We start from the raw sequence: 15,206 nt of genomic DNA, 5'->3' as shown, positions 1-15,206 counted from the left end.
AAATTAACTGGAACTTTGGTAATATTACACGTCAGATTTTTAGAAATTGCATACAATTTCTGGATCACTATGTTAATAACATGCATGTATACAAATATAATGCAATTATTATTCCTCATTTAACAATGCTTTTCATTAATTTTAACATATCAAGGAATCCCAATTAGTTTAACATCTCCTTTTATAAGGAGAGAGAGCAAATCTTTGAGATACTTAGGGGCACTCTGAAAAAGGTCAAAGTTAGTTTGAGGTTTAAAAGACTATGTAGGGTTTGATTTGGGGAAGTTTGTCAAAATATTAAAAGGTTTTAAAACACTTGGTCAGGTAGGATCATAGGTGATTGTGAAACAATACTTATTTATTTAATCGAGGTGACTACTAGAAACTTCACAGGCAAATATTGAAGGATACATAGTTATTTAAAAAAACAATCAAAGACCTGATGAAAGACAAAATTATTTTGGTAAAACACAAAATCTTTGCTTTCTCGGCAAACTATCCAAATGGCAAGGAAAACCATTCATAATTTTATTAATAGTCCAAGATATCTTTGTCTTTTAATGGAGAGAGAAAACCAAATTCTAATTTTGCAGCAACTTACTCTTGATATTGAAATTCATTCACTCAATTCAATTCATTCCAATCTTAGCCAGCTTGACTACACATTAAAGGTTTTTTCAAAGTTCCCTTTTTTTCAAAACTGTTACAAGTCTCTTTTTACATTCAGGTATTGTCATGTTTTTTTCTCTGTCCTATTCTGCCTCTCTTCTGGATAAAATCACTTTGTTTTTCCTCAACAAAATGTATTTATATTTCTTATACCCTCTTTTATTGAAAACTCACATCCTACTTATCTTGCATTCTTTATTTCTGGTAGCTTTAATCACATATATTAGTTAGAATTCTTAACCCTTAGAAACTTTCATTTCTAGTGGAAACTCAGAAGTACTAGTATGCAATTGTGAACTGTCTGTTATATCAGTGTCCTTTAGATGAACATATTTATGAATACATATAATTACTAAACCGTATGCTTCCTCTTGGTATCATTTTTCAGTGTTGCACAAGACAAGTTTATTGACACACCCAAGTTTATTAACACATCCTCTCTAGTAAGAGGTCAAAAGTAAAAATAATGCTTTTCTAGCAATTAGTGTTTTAGTGTTTTATCTTATTTGGAAATGATCCAGACATTTAATGAATTCCCATCATTTAATTTAACTGAATAAAATGTTAAGGGAGGAAGTTACCCAAGAGGTTTGGAAAGTTATTTTTAAGTAGACATATTGTTGAAACAATCATTACTGAGAACTTTATTTAAAACTTTTTTGTCCCAACTACATCTATTAATTAACTTGTTCCCAACAGCCAGTTCTAGATGAAATGCAAAGATTTCAATAGACATTAGACAACATCAGCCATCATCTTCAGTTATTTTTTGGACTGACAGATTTTGCAACAGAGACAAATGAACTTATTTGACTAATACGCCCAGGTAGAATAAAAGTTATTTATCTGCATTATATTTCATTCGATTACTCTGAAGACATGCCTACAAACAAGCTACAGTTGATTTTTGGAATTACATGAGGGTTAGGGACACCAACCACCTGCACAGATGAAAATCCATATATAACTTCAATTGACCCTCCACAAATAGGGATTCCCAACCACAGTTTGAAAATACGGCTGACCCTTGAACAATGCGGGTTTAAACTGTGTGGGTCCACTTAAACACAGTTTTAAAAAATCTACACATAGCCCTGACCTGTTTGGCTCAGTGGATAGAGCATCGGCCTGCAGACTCAGGGGTCCCGGGTTCGATTCCGGTCAAGGGCATGTACCTTGGTTGCGGGCACATCCCCAGTGGGGGGTGTGCAGGAGGCAGCTGATGTTTCTCTCTCATCAATGTTTCTAACTCTCTATCCCTCTCCCTTCCTCTCTGTAAAAAAAAAAATCAATAAAATATATTTTAAAAAATCTACATATAAGCAGAAATTCAAAAATCAATCCTGCATTGTTCAAGGGTCAACTGTAGTTTTTCTTCACTGAAAATTATCCTAGATAACATGAACTTGAAAATATTCCATTCATAAGTGCTTATTTTAAGCCAATTAAAGATCAGTAACAAATTAATTTTTATAATATCATCTGGAGTTAGAAAAGTGACATATCTGCAATGTATCTACATAGACATACGTATGGACAAACACAGAAATCTTATTTCTATTTTAAAACAATATAAAATTCACTGATTTATAAATAACAGTAGAAATAAATTAAGTTTATTCAAATGGCTACAGCTTTTACTATTTATTGAAAAGACTTTTTAAGATTTGTATTTGTCCCTGGAAGTAATCTTAAGGAGGTCTACCATTTGGGCAAGGCATCCCTTTTAGCAGTTTGTATATTAAAAGAACCTCTTTCCATTTTTTCTTTCAGTCTCAGGCAATTGTGAGCTAGGGTGTTTGTATTTCAAAGACATGGAAAGATTTATATTTTCTCAGTGTTTTGGGGTGCATCAGAAGAAGTCCAGTGTAATTATTATTTCAATTTTTCTTTTTTTTAAGTTCAGGACAACTATACCTCCAATGTTTTGATTTGTATAATATCTGCAAATGTCTGAAGGCACATAGGAAGTGGTCTGAGTAATTTTTACTTTCAGAATCATGCTTTTATTTTTCTAAAGATTCAAGTTGCTAATCAAGAATTGTTGACTCTAACTCTTTTTTCTTTCGGCATTCCTGCAAGCTAGCTTCAAAAAATTGGGTAGCTGCAAAGTCCATTGCATAGGAAGGCCTGAAGCTGGCAAAGCCTGCTTAGACAGCCTAGCAAATCGAGCCTTATTGCTCGTCCCTGGTGCTTTTGCTGAATTTATTTTCCGGCTTTTAGCATTTCCATGCGTAACTTTGAGCCTAGAGATTAGGCTGGAGTGGTTTGTGTAAATCTTAGAGGGAAAGAGGAGTTACAGCAGGCACCTGGGTGTTTAAGGGATTTCCTAGGAAAGGTGGAGGAATTTCAGGGTTTAAGAGAATTGGCTGAGGAGATGGAGCTGGGTTTTGACAGGGACGGGGGTTAGACCAGGGGCCCAGTGATCCTAAAGATCTGCTATAGAGTAAGGGGCACTGAGTTGGGGATAAAGGGGTGTCCAAAAGGGAGGCGAAGAGAGATTTACATTAAATGTGAACTTTAATTTTGTTTGAAGTTTAATTACTGAAAATTTAGGAAGATTCCTAAGAGACTCCCTAAAAGCTAGCTGTTATATTTCTTTGTATCCTTTTTAAAAATGGGTCTTTCTATGGGTAAAAAAAATGAATTATTTAGGATGAGAGCTCTCAAAAACTTTTTTTTTCAATTTAGAAGTTTTCCCAATTCAAAGAAACTATCCTCTGGCCATTGATGAATAGGATTGCCTTAATAGTCACTAAAGCCAACAAGTGTTTTTATGGCTTTAAGCATGGACACAAGAGGGATCCACAAAGTGAAACAACAACAAAAAGAGAGAAACCCTTAAAAGATCCAAAAGATTCACTCCCAACGTTAGTCTAAGAAAGCAAAGGCTTTCCTTGCACAGGTGGTGAGGGTGGTGTAGTAGAAATGGTGTCTCCAGTTCCTCATGGGAAAGTGGGATGCCTCCAGCCACAAACCTGCTGATCTGTGACACTGGGCAGTCAATACAGACATGGGGCATTGCCAGAACTAACAGAGCAGTGAAGGCTGAGATGACAAAGGCTCCTTAGGGACTAGATCCTTATGACAAAGTTCCCTAGGGCTATCACAGCTGGACAGAGTACTACATGACTGTGTGTCTCAAACCCCAGACTAAATATTTGACTGGCTACCAAGCTCCACCCCTGTAAGTGCATCTTCCAGATGGAGGAGACAAGAGAGAATATTCTCACTGGTCACAAAGCCAAGATCTCAGAACACAGAACAAAACAAAAGGAAAAACCTCATCTACTTTTTTATTATTATTATTATTATTATTAGAGGTCCGGCGCATGAAATTCACGCATGGGTATGATCCCTAGGCCTGGCCTGCAATCAGGGCCATCTTCCCCTGGTGCCCACAGCCAGCCCTGTCCCTGCCGCCACCCACCCCCGGTTTCTCCTTTGCCATCAGATGATTGGTGCCTGATGGCAGGAGGAAGGGACCAAGAGGTTGGTCATTCTCACTCGCTCGCCACGGGTTTCCCTCTGTGTGTGGGGTGACCAGTAGGCCAGGGGACTTGGCCTGGCCCTGCCCGCATACCCCGCCACCCACCCCCGGTTCCCTGTTCGCCATCGGATGATCAGAGCCTGCTGACCAGGGAAAGGGACCGAGAGGTGGTTAGTGTACCTCGTAGTGACTGGTGACTGGTCAAGCGGTCGTTCTGGTCATTTCACTCTTAGGGTCAATTTGCATATTACCCTTTTATTATATAGGATAGAGGCCAGGTGCACGAGTGGGGGCCGGCCAGCCTGCCCTGATAGGGGCCCCAGATTAGGGTGGGGGTCCCCGCTGGGGATAGGGCCATTCTGGGCAAGGGGCCATGGGCGGTTTGCAGGCCAACCTTGCCCCCAATCAGGGTGGGGGTCCCCGCTTGGGGCTGGGTCTGGCCAGGGCGAAGGGCCATGGTCATTCTGGTCTCTGGTCATTCTGGTTGTTCTGCCGTTTCGGTCATTGGGCTTTTATTATATAGGATTGTTTAAAGTATTACATATGTCTCCTTTTTCCCCCATTGACCCCTCCCTGGACAAGCCCCCACCACCCCAGTGTCCCTGTCCATGTGTCATGCTAATATACATGCATACCAGTCCTTTGGTTGATCTCTTACACTTCTCCCCCGTGCCTTCCCTCTGAGGTTTAACAGTCTTTTTGGTGTTTCTCTATCTCTGGATCTATTTTTGTTCATCAGTTTATGTTGTTCATTATATTCCACAAATATAATGTGGTAATATCATGTGGTATTTGTCTTTCTCTGACTGGCTTATTTCGCTTAGCTTAATGCTCTCCAGGTCCATCCATGCTGTTGCAATTGGTAAAAGTTCCTTCTTTTTATAGCAGCATAGTATTCCATTCTGTAGCTGTATCACTGTTTTTCAATCCACTCACCTGCTGATGGGCACTTAGGCTTCCAAATCTTAGCTATTGTAAATTGTGCTGCTAAGCACATATCATCTACTTTTTACATAAGGGATCTACAGCCAAGTTTGTCTAAACCAGTGGTTCTCAACCTTGGCTGCACATTAGAATCACCTGGGAATCTTTTTAAAATCCCGATTTCTGGACCTCATCCTCCGGAAATTCTGTTTCTTTGTTATGGGGTGGGGCCACAACATTAGTAACAAAGAAACAGAATTTCCAGAGGATGAGGCCCAGAAATCAGGATTTTAAAAAGATTCCCAGTTGATTCTAATGTGCAGCCAAGGTTGAGAACCACTGGTCTAAACAGAGGTAGATCTAGTGAGAATCATTAACCCATCAGCTTGTGAGGCCAAATCGAGGAGCAGGCTATGCCTGCTTTCTTACTCTGTGATTTTTCTCCTATGAATAGTAATTCAACACAGAGAGAAAGAAAAACAGTGCCTATCTCTAGGAGAAAAACATATCTGCAAAAACTGGAAGTTCTCATTTACCAAGTTTACCAGTTGCTATGCCCAAGGAACTAGTTCCACAAATATTTTGTGCAGTTAATCTAAGTTTAGAAAGATATAAAAAAGGACTTTTACCACTTTCACTTCCTCTGGACCCACATACGGAAATCAGGGATGCAGATGTCATAATAATTCTTACCTTCTGCCAGCGTGTGTGTGTGTGTGAGTGTGTGTGTGTGTGTGTGCGTGTGTGTCTGAGATCCCAGGACCTCTTTCTCTGCAGCAGCCCCAACAGCAAGCAGTTTCAAGCCAGCAAAGATCTAGCTGACTATACTAACTGCCAAGAGGAAAACAAATCTTTATTTAGCACTTCTAGGTTCTTCTTACTGGTTTAAAAAGTAAATTGACATGAGACAGACTAACAGGAAAAAGTCAAGTTTCATTTCATACGTATGGAGGTCCCATAAATATGGGACTTAAAGAATGACCAAAGCAATAGCTTTTATACTTTTTAGACAAAGAAATAATAACTTTGTTAGGCTCAGGCAGTAATTAGTTAAAAATCCAAGCTTAGTTTGTTCACACAGCCTTCTGGGCCCTGAATTTCCTGTCTCTGGCAATAAGGATGACTCTCTAACTCCTGGTGAGCAAGGATTCCTTTTACAGGGAGATTTATGTCCTGCTTTCAGGAAGACAGAGAGGAGGGTCAGAGTGTCCTCTCGCACAGGCTGTTTCTCAAGCAACTTCAATTTAAAATAATCAATATGCCAAAATGGAAAATTTGGGGATTGCAAATTTTGTTTCCATACACACCCCACATGCTGTGAGCATGTTCACACTCAAAGACACACACACTCACAGATACACACACATCCTCTTTTATTTCGTGGAGAGAGACAATAAAATAAACATTATTGCTACCCTTATCTCTTCACTACTTCTTTCCCTGAATGCTTCTGCTGAGCTTTTATTAAAAACTCCATTCCAAAAGCCAGGTCATCAGTTAGAAGAAAAAATAGTATTCTGCTGTTAAATGAAATCCTTTGTCTCCAATTTGGAATCAAAGGTGAAATAGGAAATAAAAGCAATCTGGGTTGGCTTTTTTTTTTTCATTATTTTTTTCCCCTGACAGTCTCTGAAACTTATAGACAAGAGCTCTTGCATCTTGTGGACTTCTATTTCACATCTATTTGTTATTGGTTGGGTATCCTCTGTGTCCCCACATGTTGGTGGAGGTGGGATTCTTGGGGTGCCGTGGGAATATGAATTTCCTGAGGCCCCCAGGTATCGTGGAAAGTTTTATTGGTGATGTAACATTAAGGGAGTTCCCCTCCTAGGTCCCATCTCCCTCTGATCCGCCATGGAAAAAGTCCTATCTTGTCTTCAGCAGGACCCAGTTCCCACTCCATAGCAAAGTTCAGTCTGGTCCAGCATCTGGCTAGCTTAGCTTGTGTTCCCAGCTGCAGTATATGAGGTCCGCATGACCCATGGCCACATGGCAGGCTAGCAAAGGTCATGGAGCAAGTGAGGGCAAGAAAGCAAGAGCAAAGCAAGAGGACCAAGAGAGCAAGAGTTTCTTTTAACAAGGAGCTCATCCAATGAATCCTTCAGGACTTTGCACATTTGCAGTGGCTCCACCTCCGCTAGTCCATTATCCTTTTCCCAGGTTAGACTGATAGACAAGCACTTTCTCTATGTCACCCCAACTTCACGGTGCATGCATTCATTTCCTACTTTGTTGGACCCCACTCCACAATGATCTTTTGGTGATTCCCTGTGGGGTGTGTGAAACTGCAGCTACCAGATGAAGATGCCTAGATGACCATACCTATAATATCTGGCCTCCCCTTTACTTTCTTCCCATTATTAGTGTTAATAACTAGCTAGTTATAATGGTAACATATTCTTTCCATAGTTTCTATAATAGATATGATATTTCTGTATTTTCTCACCTTAATTAAAACAGTCCTTAGAAACTGGGAGGAGGAGTAAGGGAAAGGTAAACGAGTTAATTTTAGTCAGAGAATAAATTTAAAAAGAGAGACCAAGACTTGGCAAGGGAGGCAAAAATCAGAATGCCTGGGGCTGGGAAAGCCAGAAGGAAATAAATTACAAAGGTTTATAAGCCTTAGGCAAAAAGTACAGGAAATCTCTGATACAGGTTTTCTGGTTTCACGTCTTGGCTGCTCGAGAACAACCTCTTGATGGATTGATTGTTGTGACAATTGCACCCATAATACAAAGCTCTTCTTTCCCCAATGTGAGCATGCTAGGGCCACGGGTTCACAAATGCTGGGGATTGCTGGCTCACAGTCAAAGTTAAATTCCCTTTTGCTCCTGAAGAATGAAAATGTACACCATCCTAGCCTGTATACCCCTTTTGTTATTTTTTTTGTTTGTTTTGGGAAAAAATATACAATTGTGTATCTATGTGCTCACCTGGACTATCACCTAAGAGCTTAGCTTAGCATGTATTCCCTCAATGCTGAAACATTTCCAGATTTAGGCTTACTGTAGGGATGAGGACATATTTTTCAATTCTACTAAACTACTTGAAAAAAGAAGAAGTCATACACAAAACAAATAAGGAAGAAAAAAAACACAAGGAAGGAGTAGTGAGAGAGCAATCACACCAAGTTGGAAGTGGGTGGTGTCTTGACATTTACAGTTACTGGACAAACACAAAAGTGAAAATTTTTTATATCTACAGAATTTTCTTACATCAAATATCTGCAATGGTATCCAAATTACTATTACTGCTAAAATATGGGATCAGATAGATAAAGAGAAAAGAAAAGAATTCTGCTAAGTACAAAGAAAATGTGTTCTGGAGACTGAAGGATATTCTAAGTAATATTTTTCCCACTATTTTATACATACAAAATGAAGAGCTAAAGCAGCTGGATATTGAAAGTAGTTGATGAAAAAAAGCTCTGAATCATCCATGCTAACTCTGTAATAAACCAGATTCTCTAGAAAATCATTCTTTTCTTCCTTCTACTTTACCCTACAGATGATCTGATTCTTGTGTTTTGTCCATTTAATAAGATAAGCAGCTCATCCAAGGGAAACAAGCTGACCTTAAAATTTCAGGCTTGTTGAAAACAATCTCCGCTGAGAGGAGCTACTGCTATCTCTCAGACCAAAAGTAGAACACGAAATCCATACGGCTCATTAAAATCCTAGACTTCTCTAGCCCCATCTATAATGATGATAAGTAGTAATCAATGTAATTGCAATGTATACTTAATGACTTCATATATCAATGCATGCACACATGTTGTTTAGTTTGGAAAGGTTGGAAATATTTCAAGATTTCAAGACTGTGCAGATGTCTAAAGATTTCAGAGTGTATCGTGGTTTCTGTTACACAATGTAATTGAAATGGGTGATGATCTTGATAAGAGAGGAAGAGCTGCTATTGGAACTTTTCCCCCCATTGTGGGCTTTTTGGGTTTCAGCAGCCCAACACCATCAGTCCCCAATGTGATACCCAAAGATAGTGAACACAAGCCAGACCACTATCTAGTGTTAACGCCCAGAGATGATACAACCAGCAAATGTTTCCTTCTGGGAGGCCTCTGAGAATCTCAATTACTCTTAATCAAGAGAGAAGTCAGTCAGGCTTGAAGTAAGGGGCTTGCATTTAAAATCAGCAGAGAGGGGAAAGGTGATGAACAGATGAAGTTTCTTGGCTTGTCAGGCCTGCTGAAAACTATTATTGTCAAACCTACCACTTCTCCTCCACCCCCCCTTCTCCTTTATGGTATTGCTAAGAATTACAATCAGATCCATTTTTCTTCATCTTCCTGCAAGAGCATGAGGTTCCTTATTTATTTTCTTTAATGTTAATCCAATTAGTTATTTTTTAGGACAGAATTATGGAGAAACTCCTGTATCTCTCCGCATTCAGAATCAAAACCCTGGGGTTGCTTCATGGGGAGAAGAAAAGAAGGAATATCTACAGCTCTGTCTGCTGCCAAATAACTTAATGAGAAATTGCAGGCAACCACCTTTAATTGAGTTTCAGCTTGTTTCACATATAGAGGAGTCTAGTGGCCACAAGGGAATTATATACAGACACATTGTCCTTCATGGCTACGGAGGCCAGGGAAGTGGAGAAGAGAAGAGTATTCACAGAGATTTTTCCATGCCTCCTTAGAAGGGGTCAGAAACACTGGAGCAGGGAAACACTGGAGCTGTGTTACCAGGATGCATTTGACAGTCCAGCTAGCCAAATGCTACTCATTCTTTAAACATAGCTCCCCTAGTGGTTGTAGTAAGAAAGTGTATAAACATTCTGAGTAAATAATTGCTCCCTTAGCTTCAAAGACCAGCTGTCCAGCTTCAACATATTCAGATATTTTTGGCCAAGTAGAGTTATTATAGATTATGTTATGGGATCTTAAAAATATTTTATATTAACTATGGTAAATACACATAACATAGAATTAACCATTTTGAAGTATACAGTTCAGTATGTTAAATATGTTCACACTGGTGTGCAACAGCTCTCCAGAACTTCTTAATCTTCAAAACCCTGGATCTGCTGAACAACACCCGCCCCCCCATTCCACCCCCTCTCTCACACCCCTGACAGCCACCACTCTATTTTCTGTTTCTATGAATTGGACTACATTAGCTACCTCATAAAAGTGAAATCAAACAATATTTGTCTATGTTTTGTGGTTTTATTTAAGTAGTTGATAGGTTGTTAATACTAGATGAACATTAATTCCACAAAAAGGATTTATTCTGTTCTAGCAAATATAGGAAGCCCTAAGAAATAAGTTTTCACCATGGTGAAACATAAAATATAGTGGCAGAAACTGATATTTGAACAGTGACTACAGTGCTATGTAATATACACATAGCAAAAATATGTGCATATAGTAATATTTCTTCAATTAATAATCTTGTTTTGCCAAAATATTTTCACCATGTTTACAGATCAGAAATTTTCTTCTTGCATTTCTGTGTTCTCACTATAGGTCTTATTCCCTGAAAACTAAAAAAAATTTTAAATCCTTCTATTAAATGTCCAAGATTGCTTTTTTTATATTTTCCACACTTTGTGTATTGAATAATAGGATCTTAAGTCATAAGTATTGTTTGTTACTTTTAAAAATATATATATTTATTGATTTCAGAGAGGAAGGGAGAGGGAGAGATAGAAACATCAATGTTGAGAGAGTATCATTGATCATCTGCCTCCTGCACATCCCCTACTGGGGATCAAGCCCGCAACCCTGGCATGTACCCTTGACCAGGATTGAACCTGACCCCTCAGTCTGCAGGTTGATGCTCTATCCACCGAGCCAAATCACCTAGGGCTGTTTGTTACTTTTTATTCCCTCCTTTCTCTATGAACTCTGTAGTTCTCTATTATTTCTGATATTGTATGAGAAGTTTCCTTCATCTTTTTAAGATTTAATGCATTTTGCCAAGCAAAAGAAATTCTTCCCTACTCTGTGAGACGTAGTGTATACTTTCTAGAAATCCACATTGTTGGTGTTAAAAGCTGCTATTTTTTTCTTTGAAACACCCATAATGTAATATTCAGTTTGACTATCTACATTCAAAAATATCTGCCAAAATAATAATTTTAAAATGTAGAAAAATATCTACTTACATCAATAATTGCTACTCAAGTTTTGAAAGCATAGAATTGAGGATCTTGAAGGTACCCTAAATATCATTGGCATCAATGCTCTCATTTTGAAAATAGGGAAAATAAGTCCTGGAAATAGAAAATGACTTGTCCAAGGTCAAAGTTGCTAAAGATACATTCCAGGTGTCTCTGACTCAACCATTTGTTCCAACATGAATTAACAGAGTGGGTAGCAAATGGATTTGATGAGTCTTGGGAGACACAGTATCACTCTTAGATGAGTGCTCTGGGAAAATAATAAAACTCTCACTGAGTCTTTTCAATCCATATAAGGGCACTTCTACACATGACAGTGCTCATATCTTCCTCCTAATGTCTGCAATAAGAAACCTTTAATTTATTAGTGCCTATAAATATTCCTTAATGTGATGTGGCTCATGGGAAGTAGCTGCTTCTTCAATTGCTATAGAAAGAGACATATAATGTCTTTATTTTAAGTAATACAGATTTTTTTTACCCCTATTGTCTAATGTCCTTTTTCTAAAACACTATGAATCTCCTTTACTCATTCATTAAATCATTAATTCATTCATTCTACAAAAGATCATTTTGCTCCTAATGCTTCCAAGCCATTTTGTTTTGCACTGGGCATAAAATAGTAAGATAGACTTGGTTTCTGCCTTTATGTCTCTGCCTTCAGAACCGTCTAGCAAGATTATTATTTGTTGTTTTTTTTCCACTTGTATTGTTTTTTCTAGGAGACCTTAGGAATACTTTGTTTTTAAATAAATATGGTGGTAGATGAATATACCTCAGGCTTTTCTCCTATTCCCATGCATAATTCGGACACCTCATGCAAGAAAACTAATGATAGAGACTCTAAATGACACTGAAATGATGAATTCCTTGCCCATTCCCTGAGATTTTACATTGAAGCAAAGTTTTCTATCCTTAAAACTACAAGGGTGAATTTTGAGGGTCAACTGTTTGTTGTTGTTTTGTTTTTTCTCCTTGTTCACTAGTGGAGTGCTTATTCATTCAATAATCCATAAACTAGTGCACAGTCTGTAGATAGTAACATGTCTGTGTAATTAAATATTATGTATCCATAACACCTAAAATAGTGCCTAGAACATAGTAAATGTCTTTTAAAATATTGTAGAATAAGTGAAAAGAAAAAGGAATGAATGAGCTTCAGGGAACTACTAATTGTGCAGTGGCTGATCATTTTTCTTCCTTATTTGTAGACCTGCCATTAACCTGAAAAGGATTAGTAATTAGCTCTAATTTGCATGAATCTAGCCACAGTTATATATAGCCTTGGTAAGGAACAAAAACGGTTTTATGGAGTCTTTCCTACAATATCCAGTTATGTTTTACCTACATCCTTTACTCAGCCTCTATTTTGGAGGTGGTTGCCATCTAGAAGTCCTGACATGCGCCCCACCTGATGAAGTCCACCTGGCTGCATCTCAGCAACCTGATTTGGGGCTAAGGCAAGAATTAGCAAGGGGAGCTTTTCGAATATAGCTACTCCCCTCAGTCTAGTACATGCACCCAGTTTGTGCTTCATTTCTCTGCCTGGCTGATGAACTATTTTAGAAAAGATATGAGGCAGTGAATTAAAAAATGCATTAGATTTTTTTCATTTAGTAATTACTGCACTGGAGTAAACAGAGCTGGGTCTGAGTGAATGCTGACATCTAATTTTCAGGTTTTGAATTGCTCGGAGAAAAGCAGATCTCTCTGTTTTCGTCTACTAACTTTTCACTGAGGTAATTACGCAGAACAGAGCATGGTCCTGGGCAATGTTTAACTCAGGCAGGTCAGAACTAGACAGAAAATGGATCCTTGGTTCCAGGATAATTAAAGACCCATGATTTTGGAGAAGCAGTGACTGTGATGTCATTGAACAGACACACTCTTGCAGGGCATTGCATGCTTGAAAGTCGTGTGTTTTTTACTATTTCCGATCATTTACAAACTGTCATCACAATTTAGAAGCAAAGTATCTTTTCTCTGCCTCTTTGTCCCATTGTTGGGGTTGCAATTCTATCTCCATGAGCAAGATTGTGCTTTATGGACATTCTGTTGATTTTGTTTATTTGCAAATGGATGTATGTATGCATGTATTACAATAGCTTGTATTCCTTGGGTTCCAAATGAACCAAGAAATTGGGGAAATGGAAATCTAAATGGAAAGTAGCATGGGATCATGAAATCAAAATTTTAGGAGTATAAAGAACTTCGAAGATCATATTTTAAAGCATTTTCATACACAGAAAAGAGGTGAACTGAGAGTTTGAGGGAACAGTCGCCATGATACTGCCATCAATAGAGACATTGGCCACCCCATTCAAGGGCCTGCAGGGTCATTCTCATTTCAGATCAGCTGGTGACAATTTCAGGGATTCCTATGGCCAGCCTCAAGTTTGATAATTTGCCAGAATGATTCTCAGAACTCAGGAAAGTGTTATACTGATGATTGCAGTTTTTTGTTTGTTTGGTAGCAAAATAATATAAACTAGAACCGCCCAAAGAAAGAGATGCATAGGGATAAATATGGGAGGTTTCAAAATGTGAGGTTTCCATTATCCTCAGGGACATGTTATTCTCTTAGCATCAATACACAGCAATGCATGGAGTATTGTCAACCAGGGAAGTTCACCCAAGCTCTGGTGTCTAAACTTTACTGAGTTTTAAAAACATAGGAATGAATATCGCCTATATAGTTGAACAGTCTTCAGTCGCCCACCCTGACACTTTGAGCACCAACACTTTAATCACATGATTGGTCTTTCTGGAGTGGCTAACCCTTATCTTGGTCATCTTGCTAGCTTTAGCATGAATTTTCTAGGGACCCACTATGAGTCACCTTGTTAGCATAAATTATCAGGTGTGGTTGAAGGGCCTACCATAAATAACAAAGACACACTTATTACTCAAGAAATTCCACGTGTTTAGATATCAGGAAAATATTCCCTAGTTCCTTGTTCAGGATTATTTTTTTCCACTAGCCAAAAGGCTTACAAAAACATGAAATCTACTGTATAGCAGCTGTCATAGTAAAAATATCTTGAAAAATACCAAATTTATAAGGCAATGTAAGGGTGACTATTGATTTTAGACCTGAAGGCTTACTTTGCTTATATGATCTTCTCCAGGTGAGGGTGGGAGCCTAATAAATCAGAACAAATCTGTTACTAAAGAGAAAGGGGTTAAGGATGGAGAAAGAGAAGGTTCTATAGAAAGTAGAGGGGCTTTCTTCTTAGGGACTCAAGAGGAACAACCCAGCATTATTGTTTGGATGGAGGTTAAACAAAAAGAGAGTGGTGGGGAAAATTAGAGAAAGCTATTGCTTTAATTACACTACGAAGATATTGAGCACGTGTAGTTGACCATGAAACTAAAAAGTAGCATATAGTCTGCTTATCTAATTATTAAGAAAATAATCTACAAATATATTAGAGCTGAATAACTGGACAAAGATTTCAGAATTTAAAAATAGGTCACTAAGAACTTTCTTCATCTTGCGCTTTTATCTATGTAATGTAGGCAATAGGTACTCACAAAAATGCTTGCATAATACCAGGATATCTTTTGTCTTATTCACAAGTAGGTTATTATAGAAGCTTACATATTACATGCTAAATTTTATGTAATAAATAAAGGTAAATAAGAAAATATGCATTCATCTGCTTACTTTTACAAGAGAAATGTAGTAGTAAATCAAATAACTAAATAAATTTTTTATATCTACAAAGCAAGGGAAAATGTTTATATATACAAGGGGAGAATGTGATACTGCTCTAACTATAAGTTTTTGTACAGTTTTGACTTTTGGAGTTTGTTAATGTTCTACAAATTCAAAAATAAAAATTAAATCAATAAAAGTAGGAACGAAATAACTGATAACTGGCTACAGCCAGAAACAAACTACCCCAGCCATCTTTTAAATGAAGAACATAATCACACTTAAAGGAAAAAACAAAGAACTAAACAAAATATTTTAATATAA

This window comes from Myotis yumanensis, unplaced genomic scaffold (assembly GCF_028538775.1).
Source record: "Myotis yumanensis isolate MYYU_CA2020_CCGP unplaced genomic scaffold, mMyoYum1.0.hap1 SCAF_2, whole genome shotgun sequence".
NCBI lineage: Eukaryota > Metazoa > Chordata > Mammalia > Chiroptera > Vespertilionidae > Myotis > Myotis yumanensis.
The sequence above is the reverse complement of the archived record's forward strand: the minus strand, read 5'-3'. Positions refer to the sequence as shown.